Source organism: Miniopterus natalensis, chromosome 4 (assembly GCF_054644295.1).
Source record: "Miniopterus natalensis isolate mMinNat1 chromosome 4, mMinNat1.hap1, whole genome shotgun sequence".
Taxonomy (NCBI): Eukaryota; Metazoa; Chordata; class Mammalia; order Chiroptera; family Miniopteridae; genus Miniopterus; species Miniopterus natalensis.
The window spans coordinates 22,341,236-22,356,179 of record NC_142084.1 but is presented as its reverse complement, the minus strand read 5'-3'; the positions used below and the strand labels follow the sequence as shown (position 1 = coordinate 22,356,179).

At 45.4% G+C, this 14,944-nt stretch overlaps 1 protein-coding gene and 1 pseudogene across 3 annotated transcripts in view; one reads left to right on the top strand and one right to left on the bottom strand.

The window, feature by feature from the left end:
* The window catches only part of AFF4 (ALF transcription elongation factor 4), a 78,118-nt gene extending 71,980 nt beyond the window's left edge, over positions 1–6,138 (bottom strand). For 2 of the 3 annotated variants that reach the window (XM_087816384.1, XM_087816385.1), the window contains exon 1: positions 6,022–6,138. The gene's annotated coding sequence lies outside the window, so the exon portion shown is untranslated. The remainder of the gene's footprint in view (positions 1–6,021) is intronic. The other variant, XM_087816386.1, reaches the window with a different exon arrangement.
* A 5,101-nt stretch (positions 6,139–11,239) lies between these two features.
* On the top strand, positions 11,240–13,478 carry LOC107525427 (phosphatidylinositol 5-phosphate 4-kinase type-2 beta-like; annotated as a pseudogene).
* The last annotated feature ends 1,466 nt before the right edge of the window (positions 13,479–14,944 follow it).

The window sequence follows — 14,944 nt, the reverse complement described above, 5'->3', positions numbered from 1 at the left end:
CTTAAGAGTTTAAGTTATTTTGTTTCCCAACCACTGTGAATCACTTACATTAAGAATGATTAAATTTAGATTTTAACCCACAATTTTCAGACATGTGACAAAGCATATCTAGGCCTGATTAACAAAGGGTATCACCTTTAGAATCTGGACTCAGAAAACAATGACCTCTGGATATTGTAGCTAGGTATGAATTTGGGTTGTCTCCATAGAAGAGATGAGGTTGTTTGCTGGTATATATAAAATATGTTTAAACAAATATTTAAGCCTGACAGGTGTGGCTCAGTTGGTTGAGCATTGTTCTATGCACCAGGAGGTCCTCAGTTAGATTACCAGTGAGGGCACATGCCCGGGTTGCAGGTTCAATCCCCAGTACAGGAGGCAGCCGAGCCATCATCTATGTTTCTGTTTTTGTTGTTTTTATTGATTTCAGAGAGAGGGAGAGATAGGAACATCAATGATGAAAGTCACTGATCAGCAGCCTCCTGCACACCCCCTACTGGGATCGAGCCAGCAACCCCGGCATGTGCCCTGACCCGGAACTGAACCATGACCTCCTGGTTCATAGGTGGAAGCTCAACCACTGAGCCATGCTGGCCAGGCCCCAACTATGTTTTAAGAGTGCCCTTTACTCCACTTCTCTCTGGGATGGTGCAGCTAGAGCATCTTATTACAATGTAGCCTCCTCACCAAAGTTGTGGTCTAGAGGTGGACACATAACCTAATGAGTCTCCTTTCCTAGGATTTGGAATTGAGACTCCGATCAGTCTCTGATAGCAGAAGATACAAGATTTTGAACTCAGAAGATATTAGTATTAAAGTTGGTCTGCAGCAAGAGAACTAACTGAATATACGAAGAGCATCTCATGACATTTAAAGAGATACTCCTAAACAATTTGAAGTCCCTGGATCCAGCTGTTCCTGAGTTCTAACTGTCCTCCTACGGTTTGATCGCCTTTCTTAGAATTTGTAGGATACCCAGTATGTTCCCAATAAATTCTTCTTTTTGCTTAAGTTAGGTATGTGTACTTTCCTAAATAAAACAAAGTGCCTATTAGATAAAGGGCAGTATTCAGTTGGAGGAAAGAGTTCTGGTGCCCACAAAATACTTAGAGATGATGGCTACACAATACAAATGAATGGGATCATCCTGAGGAGTGAAAAGGGAATGCCAAGGTTAAAATCCAGAACTATCAATCTCAAGGGATTGCCAAGAATTAAGAGTCTGCAAAGAAGCAGCTAGTACGTAGAAAGGCAGGAAATGAACAGTAATCAAAGTAAGGAAGAAAGCATTATCAAGGAGAAAATGATTAACAATTTCAAGCACAAAAAGATGTAGTAAACAATGATTACACAACTTGGCAATATAAAAGTCACAGGTGGCCTTGATAGGAGTAATTTCACTGGCATGGTAAGATGAAAAGCCAGGCTGAAAGTTTAAATAAGAGTGCATAGGAGGTGCACAATACTACTTAATGGCAAGTATTCTTGGCATTAAAAATATTTCAAGCCTGAATCGAATCAAGCTTCTAGATGTAACTACTAACTTAAAGGAAAAATGGGGCAAAGGAAGATACTACATAAAACCACAGAGATGCAATCAGCACAATCTCATAGGGCAAGAACTTGGTTTCTTTAACAAACCAACTGTATGGGAACAACAAAAAGATAGCAACCAATAGAAGGGGAAAAAAAAGAGGGTTGAGAAAGATACCCAATGTAATATATGCCCCTTTGTGTTTTGTTTTTATGTTTATTGTTGAGAGTATTACAAATGTCCTCCCTTTTTTTCTCCCCCTTGTCCTCCACCACCCGGTTCTGCCCTACCCCAGGCCTTCGCCACCCTACTGTCTGTGTTATATGCCCCTTTATCTGGATCCTAATTCAAACTAACTGTTAAAACAAAGCAAAAAGTATAATCATGGAAATCTGAACACTGGATATGTATTTTTTTAGTGAAATCTTAAATTAGATTAGTTTTAATCCTTATTTTTTACAGATACATAATAGTGTAACAATTTTTATTTTACTAGTGTGTCTTCCCTGATACATTGTGTTCCAGGTCACCCAGCAGGCTACAGACCCAGAGTTAGTTGCCTAACAAATAAGAGAGATACAAAAGGGTCTTAATATATGGTGATGGGAGAAGATACAACTTTGGGTGGTGGGCACACAGAGAAATATACAAATCTTGTGACAGAAACCCACACCTGAAACCTGTATGTTCATATTAACCACTGTCACCCCAATGAGTTTAATAAAAAAAGAGAGAGATACAAAGTGATACAGGGATTCCAAGGAGGTGGGTCACAATTGGAGTAGTTTGAGGAATCAAGCAAAACTTTAGGAAGTCAAACTTCACTTGCACTGGGTCTTAAAAGGTGGTAAAATTTTAATAGGCAAGGAACAAGTGAGGAAAAGTGATATTCCTCATGGAAGAAATTAAAGCAATTGCAAAGAGGTGGGAAGACCTGTCTATACAGAGTATTCACCTATACTCACCTCTCCATAAGACTGTTCCTACCCAGCCCAGCCAGCATGGCTCAGCGATTGAGCATCAACCTATGATCCAGGAGATGGGGGTTCAACTCCTGGTCAGGGCACATGCCTGGATTGAGGGCTCAATCCCCAGTAGGGGGTGTGCAGGAGGGAGCCGATCAATGACTCTCTCATCATTGATGTTCCTATCTCTCTCTCCTCCTTCCTCTCTCTGAAATCAATAAAGACACATTTTTTAAAAAAACCTGTCCCTACCCTAATAATGATACGAAAATGAAAACTTGAAAAGTCATAACCCACTAGGCAGCTCCAAATTGACAAAAATCATGGAAGACCTATTCGGGCCCCTAGCAGCTCCAGGGCACCCAGCCCCAGGACAGATCATGACAATATCTGGGTAGCCAAACCATACAGACTTTCCAGGGCAATCTATTCATGTCAATCAATTCCCAACCCCAACCCCCACCCACCCACACACTTTGGGAAAAGAATGCATGGAGTTCTTTTACCTATCCTAGGAAAGAATGATCAAAAGTTAATTTAAAACAGTAGCCACTAATAAGCTTTGTCCACCTGCCTAAAAGCCACTACTACAGCTCATAACATGAAATGCCTTTCCTCAGGTTACAAATTTTTTTAAAAGTATAGCTGATGAAGCAGGTTTATTTTAAATAAGATATTTTTCCTTCAAAAGTAGAATAAGTAACCCTAGTATTAAAATGTTTTTGGAGTATTTTGAAAATGAATTCAAAGGTTCTAACATTTTCTATGTGCCAGTACCATTAAAATTCTCAGGATATGATGCCAGTGAAAATGAACATCAAGACAAATAGGAATGCACATAATCAGCCAAAACTCAGTAACTGGAATGTTTATTACTGCCCTCTTCCATGTACTAGAGTATCACTTCAAATAACCAACATGAGTGGGTGTAGGGAGATACTACAAGTAGGGGTGTTTTTCTTAAACCAAAGGAAAAAGCAGCAAGGTAACAGGTCAGGTTAGCTTTAAGCAGTCTTGAAGTCACTGACTACACCTTATTTCACAATAACTAGAACTGGTATACACCCTCTCAGAAATCAAATATAATTGCTCTAACTTATCAGAAGAAATAAAAAATGAAATAAGTAAACATAATAAGGATTGGGGGTTCAAAAGCTGGGAAACCTTTACATTATATAGGAAAGTTTCTGTGATAAGGTATCTGTAGAATAGAACTTAAATAAAATTTAAGTCACCAATTTTTATATTTCACACTGTATTTCTGGATCATTGTCTAGGTGTGCCTTCAATACTTAAAAAAATGCCTCTCTGATTTTATGAAAAATACTACAAAGAGGCCTCATAAATTTTGGACTCCATTCTAAACCAGTAGATGGCCACAAAAGAAGAAATACCTGTTTTCTTTGTTCCTCTCAGGTACACATTAAACCATTACATTTACCTTAACTCTTCAAAAAAGGTGAGATATACAACTTTTAGAAGGCTTTATCTTCTATAGCTGAGTCACTTTTTTTCTCTTCAAATACTTATCACTTGCTCATATAGCTTTCTTTAGATTAACTTTTTGTGAAATCTTAGGTTGCATATCACATTTCAAATTCAACCTAATAATTGCATAAAATACTGGGGAGAATACAGAAAATATAAGAATAATATAGCTCTTGCTCAAAAGACACTACAACAGACCTATAAGAAAAACTGCAATACAAAGCAGAAAGTATCAACTGTTACAAAGGCGATACATTAACTCAAGACCACAGAGTAGAGAATGTATGTCATCTGAAAAGAAGAAAGTGAATCTGAATGAAAATATTCTTATCTTTAAGAATTCTTAATTACACAGCTTACTAAAGCACTGTAATCACCTTTATACTTCAAAATTGTAGACCACTTTCCAATTAACAGTTAAGCTCTTTTTATTTTTAACCAAACAGTAAAAGCTGGGTCATTCACAGACATCCTATCTTGTTTCCACTTGACGCAAAATTTTATTTAAAGTAAAATTTGCCTACTGTTCCTGTAGAGCTCACACACACCAGTCATCAGCCTGCAAGCCACCACAGGCTGAATGAAACTACTGGTATTAAAAAAAATAAATAAATACACTGATTGCTTCCAGTAAGTTAACTCTAAAAGGTAATTAAAAACTATTATTGAGAATTTTTTTTTATGTTTGGAGACTGAAAAACTCAATGATGAATAAGAAAAATAAACCTGAGAAATTTTAAAAAGCCAGCTTTGTTAAAAACCAAGTGGCCACTCGCCAACACTTCTTTATGCACATATGACCAAAGATGATTCTAGGCAGATTCAGAGGCCACAAAGGATCTTTACCAAATGCCAAATTAAGAAAGTTCTCGTAAATATCTCAATTTCGGTTAAAGGACAGTTAAATCAAAGAAGCACTTTACAAAGCTTTGTAGAATGAATATGGAAACAAAGCTCTGAGCTTTTCACATCGGAGCCCTGAAAAAAAACCCCACACATTTCAAACCTCACGTGTACAAACATCCTATTCACACGGGCACCTATATAGCTTAGATTCCCTCGAGAAAAATACCAATCACGGGGAAGGGGACCAGCCTACGTTTAAAAATTCTATGGCCAGCGAGGAAAGAAATCCCACAGTTCTGAATTGCAACTAAGTATAAGAACCCTCAAAATCGAAGAGTTCGTCTTAGTTTGAACTCCACAAGCATTTCGCATCTGTCCTTTCAACTTGGCATAAATGATATCGTTTGTGAAGGAAAAGGCAATAAGGATACTCCTCCAACTCCTACATCCCACCATCCATCCTCAAAGAGTGGAAGGAACAGCAAAGTGGAAGGAACAAAGCACTGACGTCAATTACGAGATTAACCCCGGGCACAGGCAGCTGGAGGAAAAGGCCTACCCATCAATATCCAAATACGAGCTCCGGGGATAACCAGCTCACAGGCCGACTCACAAGTTACGGGGGGTGGGGGCACTCAAGCACGACGCCCCCACATTCCCATTTTTAGTTAACCCCCTCCGCCGCTCGAAAGCGGACTATCCGCCCCTCTTCCCTTTTTTTTTTTTTTTTTTTTTTTTTTGCAGAGGAGGGTGACGGTGAGCAGGATCGCGAGAAGGAAAGCGAGAACTAGTTGGGTTATGATGGCCAGAACCTAGGCCTATTTTCTCTCGGACGAGAAATAACTTGAAACTGGGTATTGAAAAGTCACAACACAGTCGACGGCATTTCTGAGCGAAGGGATAGATTAAGGAACGAAAAGGGGCGAGAGGAAACGGCGGAAAGATGGATTTCTGGGAATTTGGGTTAGGATTAGGTTAGCTTATTTATTTACTTGGGGGCGGGGGGAAGAGGGTGGAACGCGAAGGTGAGGGAGGAAGGCGGAGGGAGCAGCCGCGGCCCGGGGGTGTCCCCGAGCCCCCGGGCGGACCCGGGCGGACCCGGTCCTCCCCTCGCCCGCCCCCTCCCCTGCCCGCCCCTCCCCCGCGGCGCCGCGCGGCCCGGCCTCAGTCGGCCGGTCGGCTTCTCACCTCCAGTCCCGGCTCCGCTAGGCCCGAACCATCTCCCGGCGGCGGTGGCGGCGGCGGGGCCGGGCCTGCACCTTCACCAGACGCGCATTCGAGCCCAGCCGGGGGGCGGCGACAGGCTGCCAAGGGCGAGGGACTCCGGGGGCGGCGGGGGCTCCCAAGGTCTCGAAAAGCGCAGGCGACGGCGGCGACGCGCCTCACACGGCACAGGCGGAGGCCCCGACCCACTCCATGACGGTCGGGCCCAGCCTGGGACAGCCGAGCGGGCGGCGGGGGCGGGCTGACGAGGACCTGGCACCCGGATCTCCGCCCCGTCAGCTGGCGGCGGCGGCGGCGACGACGGCGGCTCGACTCCCGCAGCCAGGACTGTGACTGACGCAGCGGCCGTGCTACCCATGTGACCGGGGCCGGGCGGGCGAGGCGTCACGTGACGACGGCGCGCCCCTCCCCGCCGGAAAAGCGGGGGGCTGCGGGCCGCGGGGCTTGCGGTGCCCGGAGGCGATGCTGAGCGCGGGGACGCGCGCGGCTGTCAGGCCCCACGACCCCGGGCGGGCCGAGCGCCGGCCCCGGCGGCCCAGGCCCGAGCCCCGGCCCGGCGGCCGCGTTCGGAGGGCGGGGAGGGCAGGACCCGGCCGCCCCAGGCCGACGCGCTCCGCCCTGCGCGTGGCCGCTAGCGGGGTGCGGAGGGCTGTGCCGGGCCGGGCCGGATCTACCGGCTCGGGGGCTCGGGTGGCGGGCTCGGGTGGCGGGCTCGGGCGGGCCGCGCCCCGAAGCCCCCAGACCTGCTTCCCGCGCTGACTTGAAGCCGCGAGTCCAGGGCCCGCCACTGGTCCGGCCGAAAGGCAGTCCCCGGGGACTTCCTGGGGGAGGCTGCTCACAGCCTCGCCTGAGCTCCCAGGAAGCCTAGCCAGCCCCCTTATTATTTCCCCCCCCATCATCTAAACATTTTCTGCCCCTAAACCTATGCTTCAGAATATTAAGTACTTTCCTTCACTTCTTAATACCTTGCCAGTCAGGCCAAGCTACAATTTAATTGAGAGTCAAATCATAGTTATAGACTAGACGGGATTTTCAAAGGGTCTCCTAGAAGCCAGTACAGTAATTGTCCAGAGATACTCCCTCTGGTTCATCGTTTGGAAAACTGTAAGCTCCTGTCTGTCGTGTGTTTACTTTCCATGAAGGAGCCCCTTGAAACTGATTTTTGTTTGTTTGTTTGTTTGTTTAATTTTCTACTAATTTGAAGCAAACATTTTAAAGATTGTTTTTAATAAAAGTCAAGTTTTGTAATAAATTATTATAAAGACTGTGCATCTGAAAATGTTTCTATTAGCCCTAAAAGCTGGTAATTCACCAGCATCTATAAGTACGTATTTTCCCTTTTAAAATTCTTACCTGACCACCTGTTATTTCTTTTAAGTGTCACTCCTTTTATCTGCATAGATTTTAGCTACATATCTGTATGTAAGGAAATGTATTAATGCAAACTCAAACTAGAATGAAAAATAGTTGCTGCTCCCATCCCTAACCCTATTCAGCTCCCTGGCTGTCTACAGCCCCCACCCACCTCTTCCTCACTCATCCTCCCTTCTCCTGATTTTATATTATATATGTGTGTGTGTGTGTATACATATATATATGTATACACACACACATATATATATAAAATAAGACAGCTCTGAATTTTGAGCTGTCTGAAGATGAATTTGAAAATTAGTTCTCCCATCTTCTCAAGCTAGGCCTTCTAGATCAATAAACCTTTCCTTGCTCCAAACTCTGATCTATTGAACATTGGCCTTTCTTTTGAAGCATTGGGCACACAAACCTTGTACCTGTAACACTGGAGGGTCTGTTAGCTTCCTATTGCTGCTGTAACAAATTATCACAGATTTAAGGGTTTACAACAACACAAATTTATCATCTTACAATTCTGTAAGTCAGAAGTCTGAGCTGGTCTCCCTGGGTAAAAGTCAAGGTGTTGGCAAGGCCACTCCTTTCCGGAGGCTCTAGGGAAGACTCCCTTTCCTTGCCTTTTCCATCTCCTAGAGGCTGCCTGCCCGCATTCCTAGGCCGTGCCCGTGTCCTCCATCTTCAAAGTCAGCAAAGGCTGGTTGAGTTCCTCTTAAATCACATTACTCTGACCTTCTATTCTGTCTCCCTCTTCTAATTTTGAGGACCCTTGTGATCACTGTGTGCCGATTCAGATAATCCAGGATAATCTCCCTATTTTAAGGTCAAATAAATTAGCAACCTTAATTCCATCTGCCACTTTAATTCCCCTTTGCCATATAACAGCATCTTCAGAAGTTCCAGATTAGTACATAGACATCTTTGGGGGCCATTGTTCTATTTACCACACAGCATAAGCAGTCATTTAAAGTCACCTATTGAAAAGTTGAGGAACTCGATGTTCATTTAAATGGGATTTTGAGAAATTCCTGAAATGGAAAATAAAGCTACTTGTAATTTTTTTCTCCCTGATCAAAGTGTTCTTGGGATAGTAATTTTACAGATGACAGCAAAATAATAAAATTATGTTAATATTGGCTGTGAAGGGGCTGAAATTTGGGGATATTGATTTAAAGCTATTTATTAAGAAAACAGAGACTTAGAAAGAATCTTTGATCCTCCCCCTTTTCCCAAGAGATTCAGACAGAGAAACCTGCTTCAGGAAGGAGATTTTAGGAGACAGCCTTAGCGTAATTTGAATTAATTAAGTGTGGTAAACAAGAGGCTTCCAGGCAAGTTAGCTAGATACACACACACACACACACACACACACCCACACACACCCACGTGTCCCATTGTTTCTGAGTAGCCTGGCAAGAATCTTCCTACCAAGTGTCTCCTGCTCTTCCTCAACTACCTGTAAATCGATCGTTCTCACTTCTGAAATCTAATACCCCATTTCCCCCTTTCTCCTTTGTCCAAATTTGTCTTAGATGATCACTGTTGCCTCATTGATTTTGGAATTTTCATGGAATTATCACGCCTATTTGAGTTCCCCATGCATATGTATTAAACTTTGATTTTCTCCTGTTAATCTGTCTCTGTTAACTTGGTTATTAGCCCAGCCAGAAGAACTTAGGAGGTGAGAGGAAAAGTGTTAGTATTTTTCAGCTCCCATAATTGTAATCTGTGTGGAAGTAGATGGTTTAAATTCTCAGTGTCCCATCTTATAGTCATTCTTCAGCTTGAGCTGGGGATCATTAACATTTGGGGCCATGATCAATCCAAATCTTCACTGTTATTTAAGGTGTCATAATTATGAATCAAATTTCTGGGGGTGGTTGTTTCAGCTTGCTTAAGTGCCAGATTTTGCCTTCTTTTTTTTTAATTGATCTTAGAGAAGGGAGAGGTATAGAGAAACATCAATATGAGAGAGAAACATCAATCAATCGGTTGCCTCCCCTGCATCCCAACCGGGGGTTGAACCCACAACCTGGGTATGTGCCCTGACGGGGAATGAAACCCACTACCTTTTGGTGCATGGGGCAATGCTCCAACCAACTGAGCCACAGCGGCCAGTGCAGGTTTTGCCATTATTAATCCTGCTGGCAAACTCTGCAGAATATATACCTTAAAGTTACCCCATGCAGAAAGCAAGGGACTGGAGTATTTATGCCACTACTCCTGTTGAGAGGGCTGCTCCTAGAGATGTTAATTCCCCAACATCTCTTGCCTATGAGCAGAGCAGACTGCAGCAGCCAGAGAAGGTTCTCAGGCAAATAAAATCAGGAACATCTGCATAGTTAAAAGTCAGGCTGAGTCCTGGCTGGTGTGGTTCAATGGTTAGAGCATCGGCCTGAGCACCGAGCGGCTGAGGGTTGGATTCTGGGTCACGGGCACGTACCTGGGTGCGGGAGGCAACCAGGCGATGTGTCTCTCTCACATAGATGTGTCTCTCTCACATAGATCTTTCCCTCTCTCTCTCTCTCCCCGCCCCCTTCCACTCTCTCTGAAAAGCAATGGAAAAAATATTTCACTTAACTGGAATTCAAAATTAAAAAGTCAGGCTGATATTCCCGAGGGCATATGAACAGGCACCAACCGTGTCTGCTTCAGTGATAATTACTGTACATACTATGTGCTAAGCACATTACTAAACACTATAGATGTCAACTTTTTTCCTTTTCCTCCCTGTCTTGTCGTCTGCCACCTTGCTGCTGAGGCCACTCACGGAGAGCACCAACAGTTCCCACACTACCAAATCCAAAAGTTGAATCTTTATCTTTACCTTAGTGGCATTTAACACAGTTGACTATTGTCTCTTGTTTGAAACATTTTCTTCTCTATGCTTTTGAGATGCCACACTCTTGGAGTTTCCCTCCTACCACCTCCCTGGCTTCTGCTTTCCAGTCTCAGTTGCAGGAGAGCCTTTACCTTTTCCTGACTTCTGAATAGAGGTGTCCTAAGACTTGGTCTTCAGCTCTTTTCTTTTCTCTCTGGGGTTGACAAACTTTGGCTGTAAAGCCCAGATAGTAAATATTTTAGGCTTTGTAGGACAAGTAGCAAAATCAAAGATTTTATGTAGGTACATAGTAATAGAGTGTACTTTTTCCCCATGATTTTTTATGACATCCAAAATATAGTAATTGGATAAGTTTTATAATTCAAGTCCACTAATGAGAATAATAAATTTTTGTTTTGGGAGGAATATTTCACTTAACTAGAGTTCGAAATTACTGTTTCCTATCATCAAAAGTGATTTCAGCACTGGCCAGTGTGGCTCAGTTAGTTGAGTGTCGTCCCATCCACCAAAAGGTCACTGGTTCGATTTCCAGTCAGGGCACTGCCCAGGTTGTGGGATCCATCCCTGGTCGGGTGCGTACCAGAGGTAAACTCATTGATGTTTCTCTTTCACATCAATGTTTCTCTCTCTCTCCTTCTCTCTTCTTCTCTCTCTAAAAAAGTTAATAAGAAGATTTTTTTAAAAGATTTTTTAAAAAAAAGTGATTTCAAATATTCTGTTAATGCTGATCTGTAATGAAACGTTATGTATTTCATTTCTGAAAGCATCTTTTCACACAGATAGGTACTAGGAAACACTGCTATCGATCCACTGCCACGTGATATTAATAATATTCATTGCAAAGAGGCTGGGCAAAACCATGGTGCGTTAAAGGAGTGGGGATGGGGATTTGTTTGTAGGAGGTCTGGGGCCAATGGCTTGTGTGCAGTCTCCGTCACCCCTCCTTTCACCACCACTGTCACCAGCCAGAACATGTCATCCAACTGTACCAGCACCACCACAGTGACAGGGGCGCTGCTCAGCTCCAGCAAAACCAAGACCAAGAAGAAGCATGTGTACCAGAAAGTGAAGGTATTCCTGGCCAGTCAGCACATTCTCAGCATCCCAATGTGGAGGGTGAACAACACAATCAATGAGTTGAGCAATGTCCCTGTCCCTGTCATGCTAATGCCAGATTGTTAGCATAGGTAACTAGCTAGTTATTAATAAAGGAAGGGAGCAAATGGAATCAGACATTAAGCCTAATAAACTAGGGAGCTGCATTGGACATTAAGCCTGATTCACTAGGAAGCCACAGCATTCACAGTCTCCACAGGGAACAGCCACATCCTCCGCTGAAGGGACCTAATCCCCAAAGTGGGCAGGAAGAGTCAACTTTCCAATCTCCCCAGGGGGGACAACCAGCTACTAGCTGGAATTACCTGGGGAGGGATAAAAACAGCAGGGGAAATTCCTTTGCTGGGAGCATGCACCTTAGAAACAAGATGGTGCAGGGAGAGGTAAGTGCATGCAGTAGAAACCAGATGAGGAGGGAAAACTTTGAGGCATGTGCAGTAGGAGCCAAAATGACAGCATAAAGGCAGAGTCTAGCCTGGGGAAGTCTGGGCAAAGGATCAGTTTGCATAAGAGACACCAAACCCCAAAAGATCCAGAAAAGGGATTGGTTAGGGGTAGGGCCCCGTACAAGGCCGGAAAGGATTAGGAAAGAGGTTGGTTAGTTTGAAAGAAAGCCTGCTCTCTCCCAAGCCTGAGATAATGTAACCAACGCATATCAAAGGCCCATCATCCGGGCAGCACAGGTGCACTCGCCGGTCCGGTCCCGCTTCTCTCTAGCGGCTGCGCAGCTCCAAGCGTGGCTCCAGGAGTGGGCCTGTGTGCAGTGCTGCAGTGCCGGCTGGAGCGCAGCCAGGAGCAGAGGCTGTGCGGGGCGTCCCGCGCCCAGGGTGGCTGAGAGCATTACAGTTCTGGATCCCGGCCCTCCTGGCAGGCACCCAGGCTCACCAGGCCCAGGACTTCTTCCACAGTGAGACGGACCTAAACCACCTGGTCGTGGATGAGACATTGGGCTTCTGGGGGCAGTCCTTTGTTTTTGCTCCAGTAAATCTTACCACTGTGTCTCATCCTTCAATGTGTCGGTCCCTGAAATGCTTTTCTCATGACCCTGTGGAAGAACCCAATTTCCACCAGCCACAAGATGACTTCAAAGCACACAGCAAGACCCAGATAGACAATCATCTCTTCGATGAGAACCTTCCCAGCCTCTTTAAGTTTAAGGAGAACTGTACCATGGTGTTTCGAAATCTTCAGGAAAGAGTTGGGATTGACGATCAGGATTACCAGAATTCAGTGATGTGCCCCTATCCATCGTGACAGCCAGGGCTGATGTGGGACACGTTTCCTCACCACCTATAGCTGGTGCTTTGTCATCAAGACTGTGTCAAGTGAGGATGTGGCTGAGATGCACATCTTAAAGAAGTACCACCAGTTCACAGTGGAGTGTCACAGCAACACCTTTTTGCCAGGTCCTGAGCATGTACTGCCTGACCATAGATGGTATGGAAACCTACACGGTGGTCACCAGGAACATGTTCAGCCATCGGCTTGCTGTGCACTGCAAGTATGACCTCAAGGGTTCTACCGTTGCCAGAGAAGCGAGTGACAAGGAGAAGGCCAAGGACTTGCCAACACTTAAAGACAACGACTCAGTGAAGGGCAGACGCACAAGTGGGAGAGGAGAATAAAAAGAACTTCCTGGAAAAACTGAAATGGGACATAGAGATTCTGGCCCAGCTAAAGGTCATGTACTAGTTTGCTGGTGGGCATCCACAGTGTGGACCGGGCAGAGCAGGAGGTGGGGGTGGAGGAGTGGGCAGAGGACCAGGAGTGTGGGAGTGAAGGGGTGGGCGGCAGCCTGCTCTGCCCCTATGGCACACCTCCAGGCAGCCCTGGCAACCTTCTCAGCTTTCCTTGGTACTTTGGTCCTGGAGAATTTGATCCCTTTGTTGATGTTTATGCCGTAAAAAGCCATGAAAGTGCCCCCAAGAAGGAGGTCTCTTTCATGGCCATCATTGGTATATTCATGCCATACGATCCTAAGAAGAAAGCAGCACATGCTGCCAAAGCAGTGAAACGTGGAGCGGGGTCTGAGATCTAGACTGTGAACCCTGAGCAGTACTCCAAACACTTCAACGAGTTCATGTCCAACATCTGATGTCGTAGAGCCACAGAATGACGTATGGGGTCAGGGATCGGAAGAGGGAGAGGGTGTATTTGGGCTAGATGGGAGGAGTGGGAGCTGCGACACTGAAAGAGATTCTAGGGAGGAGGAGATGTGCTGCGTGTACGTGCTCACAGGATGTAGGCTCACCTCCCGCCTACCTTTGATCCCCCCCCCAATTTGACCCAGATTTAAAGCGGTTTCCTTTTTGTTACCTTGCAATCTTTTAAAATACCTTGGGGCAAGAGGTCACTGTGGGTTTATTTGGGTTTTTCTGAAATTTCATTGCTCCAGGTTTGCTATTTATAATGACATGTGTCATCACCCTATCCACTGTCTCCATCCCTGTCCTGAGTTCCCTTCCATTACAGAGGCACCCCCTAGTCCCAGCCAAGTGTCCTCTCAGAGCCAAGTGCTCTGGCGCCAGAGGAGAGGAGGTCAGACACCTCATCCCTCCTGGATTAACTTTTTAATTTTTTTCTAAAGTATATCTTTATTGATTTCAGAGAGAGGAAAGGAGAGGGAGAGAGAGACATAGAAACATCAATGATGAGAGAGTCATGGATTGAGCCCACAGCTGGGGCATGTGCCCTGACCGGGAATTGAACCCCAATCGCCTGGATCCCAGGTTGACGCTCAACCGCTGAGCCATGCCCGGCAGGGCAACTTCTTAATTTTATGAAGTATTGTACACAAATTCCTTCACCTTTTCTCCTCAGATCCAAATGATCCTCCCATCTAAAAGCTGTCCTCCTGAAGGACCACCCCAGATCAACATCAGTCGTCTTGGATCAGAATCAAATATCTCAGAGGGGAGCGAGCTCATCCTCGTGAAATGGTGAGGGGTGGGGGCTGCTGTTGGTCTCTCGGACAGCTGGTTCTCAGAAAACCCCATGATCATCACTCAAACCCCTGGGCTCTCTCAGCCACTGGAGTCCAAATGTCTTTTCTGTAAAGCCTGCCTCCCACTTGGTCAAGAGGAACTAGAAAGAATCCTTGTGTTCAAGTGGGGTGCTCCTTGCAGAGATTCCTCTTTGAGCCCCAGGACTACCATGTGGATAAAAATCTGACGCCCTGTGCCTGTGGTTTGCCACCTGGACATTATGGGAGTGATGCCTCCCACCTTGGAGTGTGGCATCCAAGCCTGATGTTGTTTCTGGGTCACTTAAGGATGTGACCCAGGAAATCCAATTTGGAGGCTTGATGTGGGACTGGTCTTGGCCCCAGCCTCAGGGCTGTTTTCCTTTGATGCCCCCTACTAGACTTTTGGCAGATCTGACACCCACAGGCTTCCTCAGCAGTGGCATCCTGCAGCTTCCTTCAGGATCTCCACCCACCTTCTGAGCCTTGCTCTCCCGGCCTCACAATTGAGCTGTGTGTCATTCTGTGATAACATCAGAGCAGTCTGTCTGGTCCGGCTAGGAGAGAAAACAGTTCTGTGTCGGGAGAGGTACATTCCT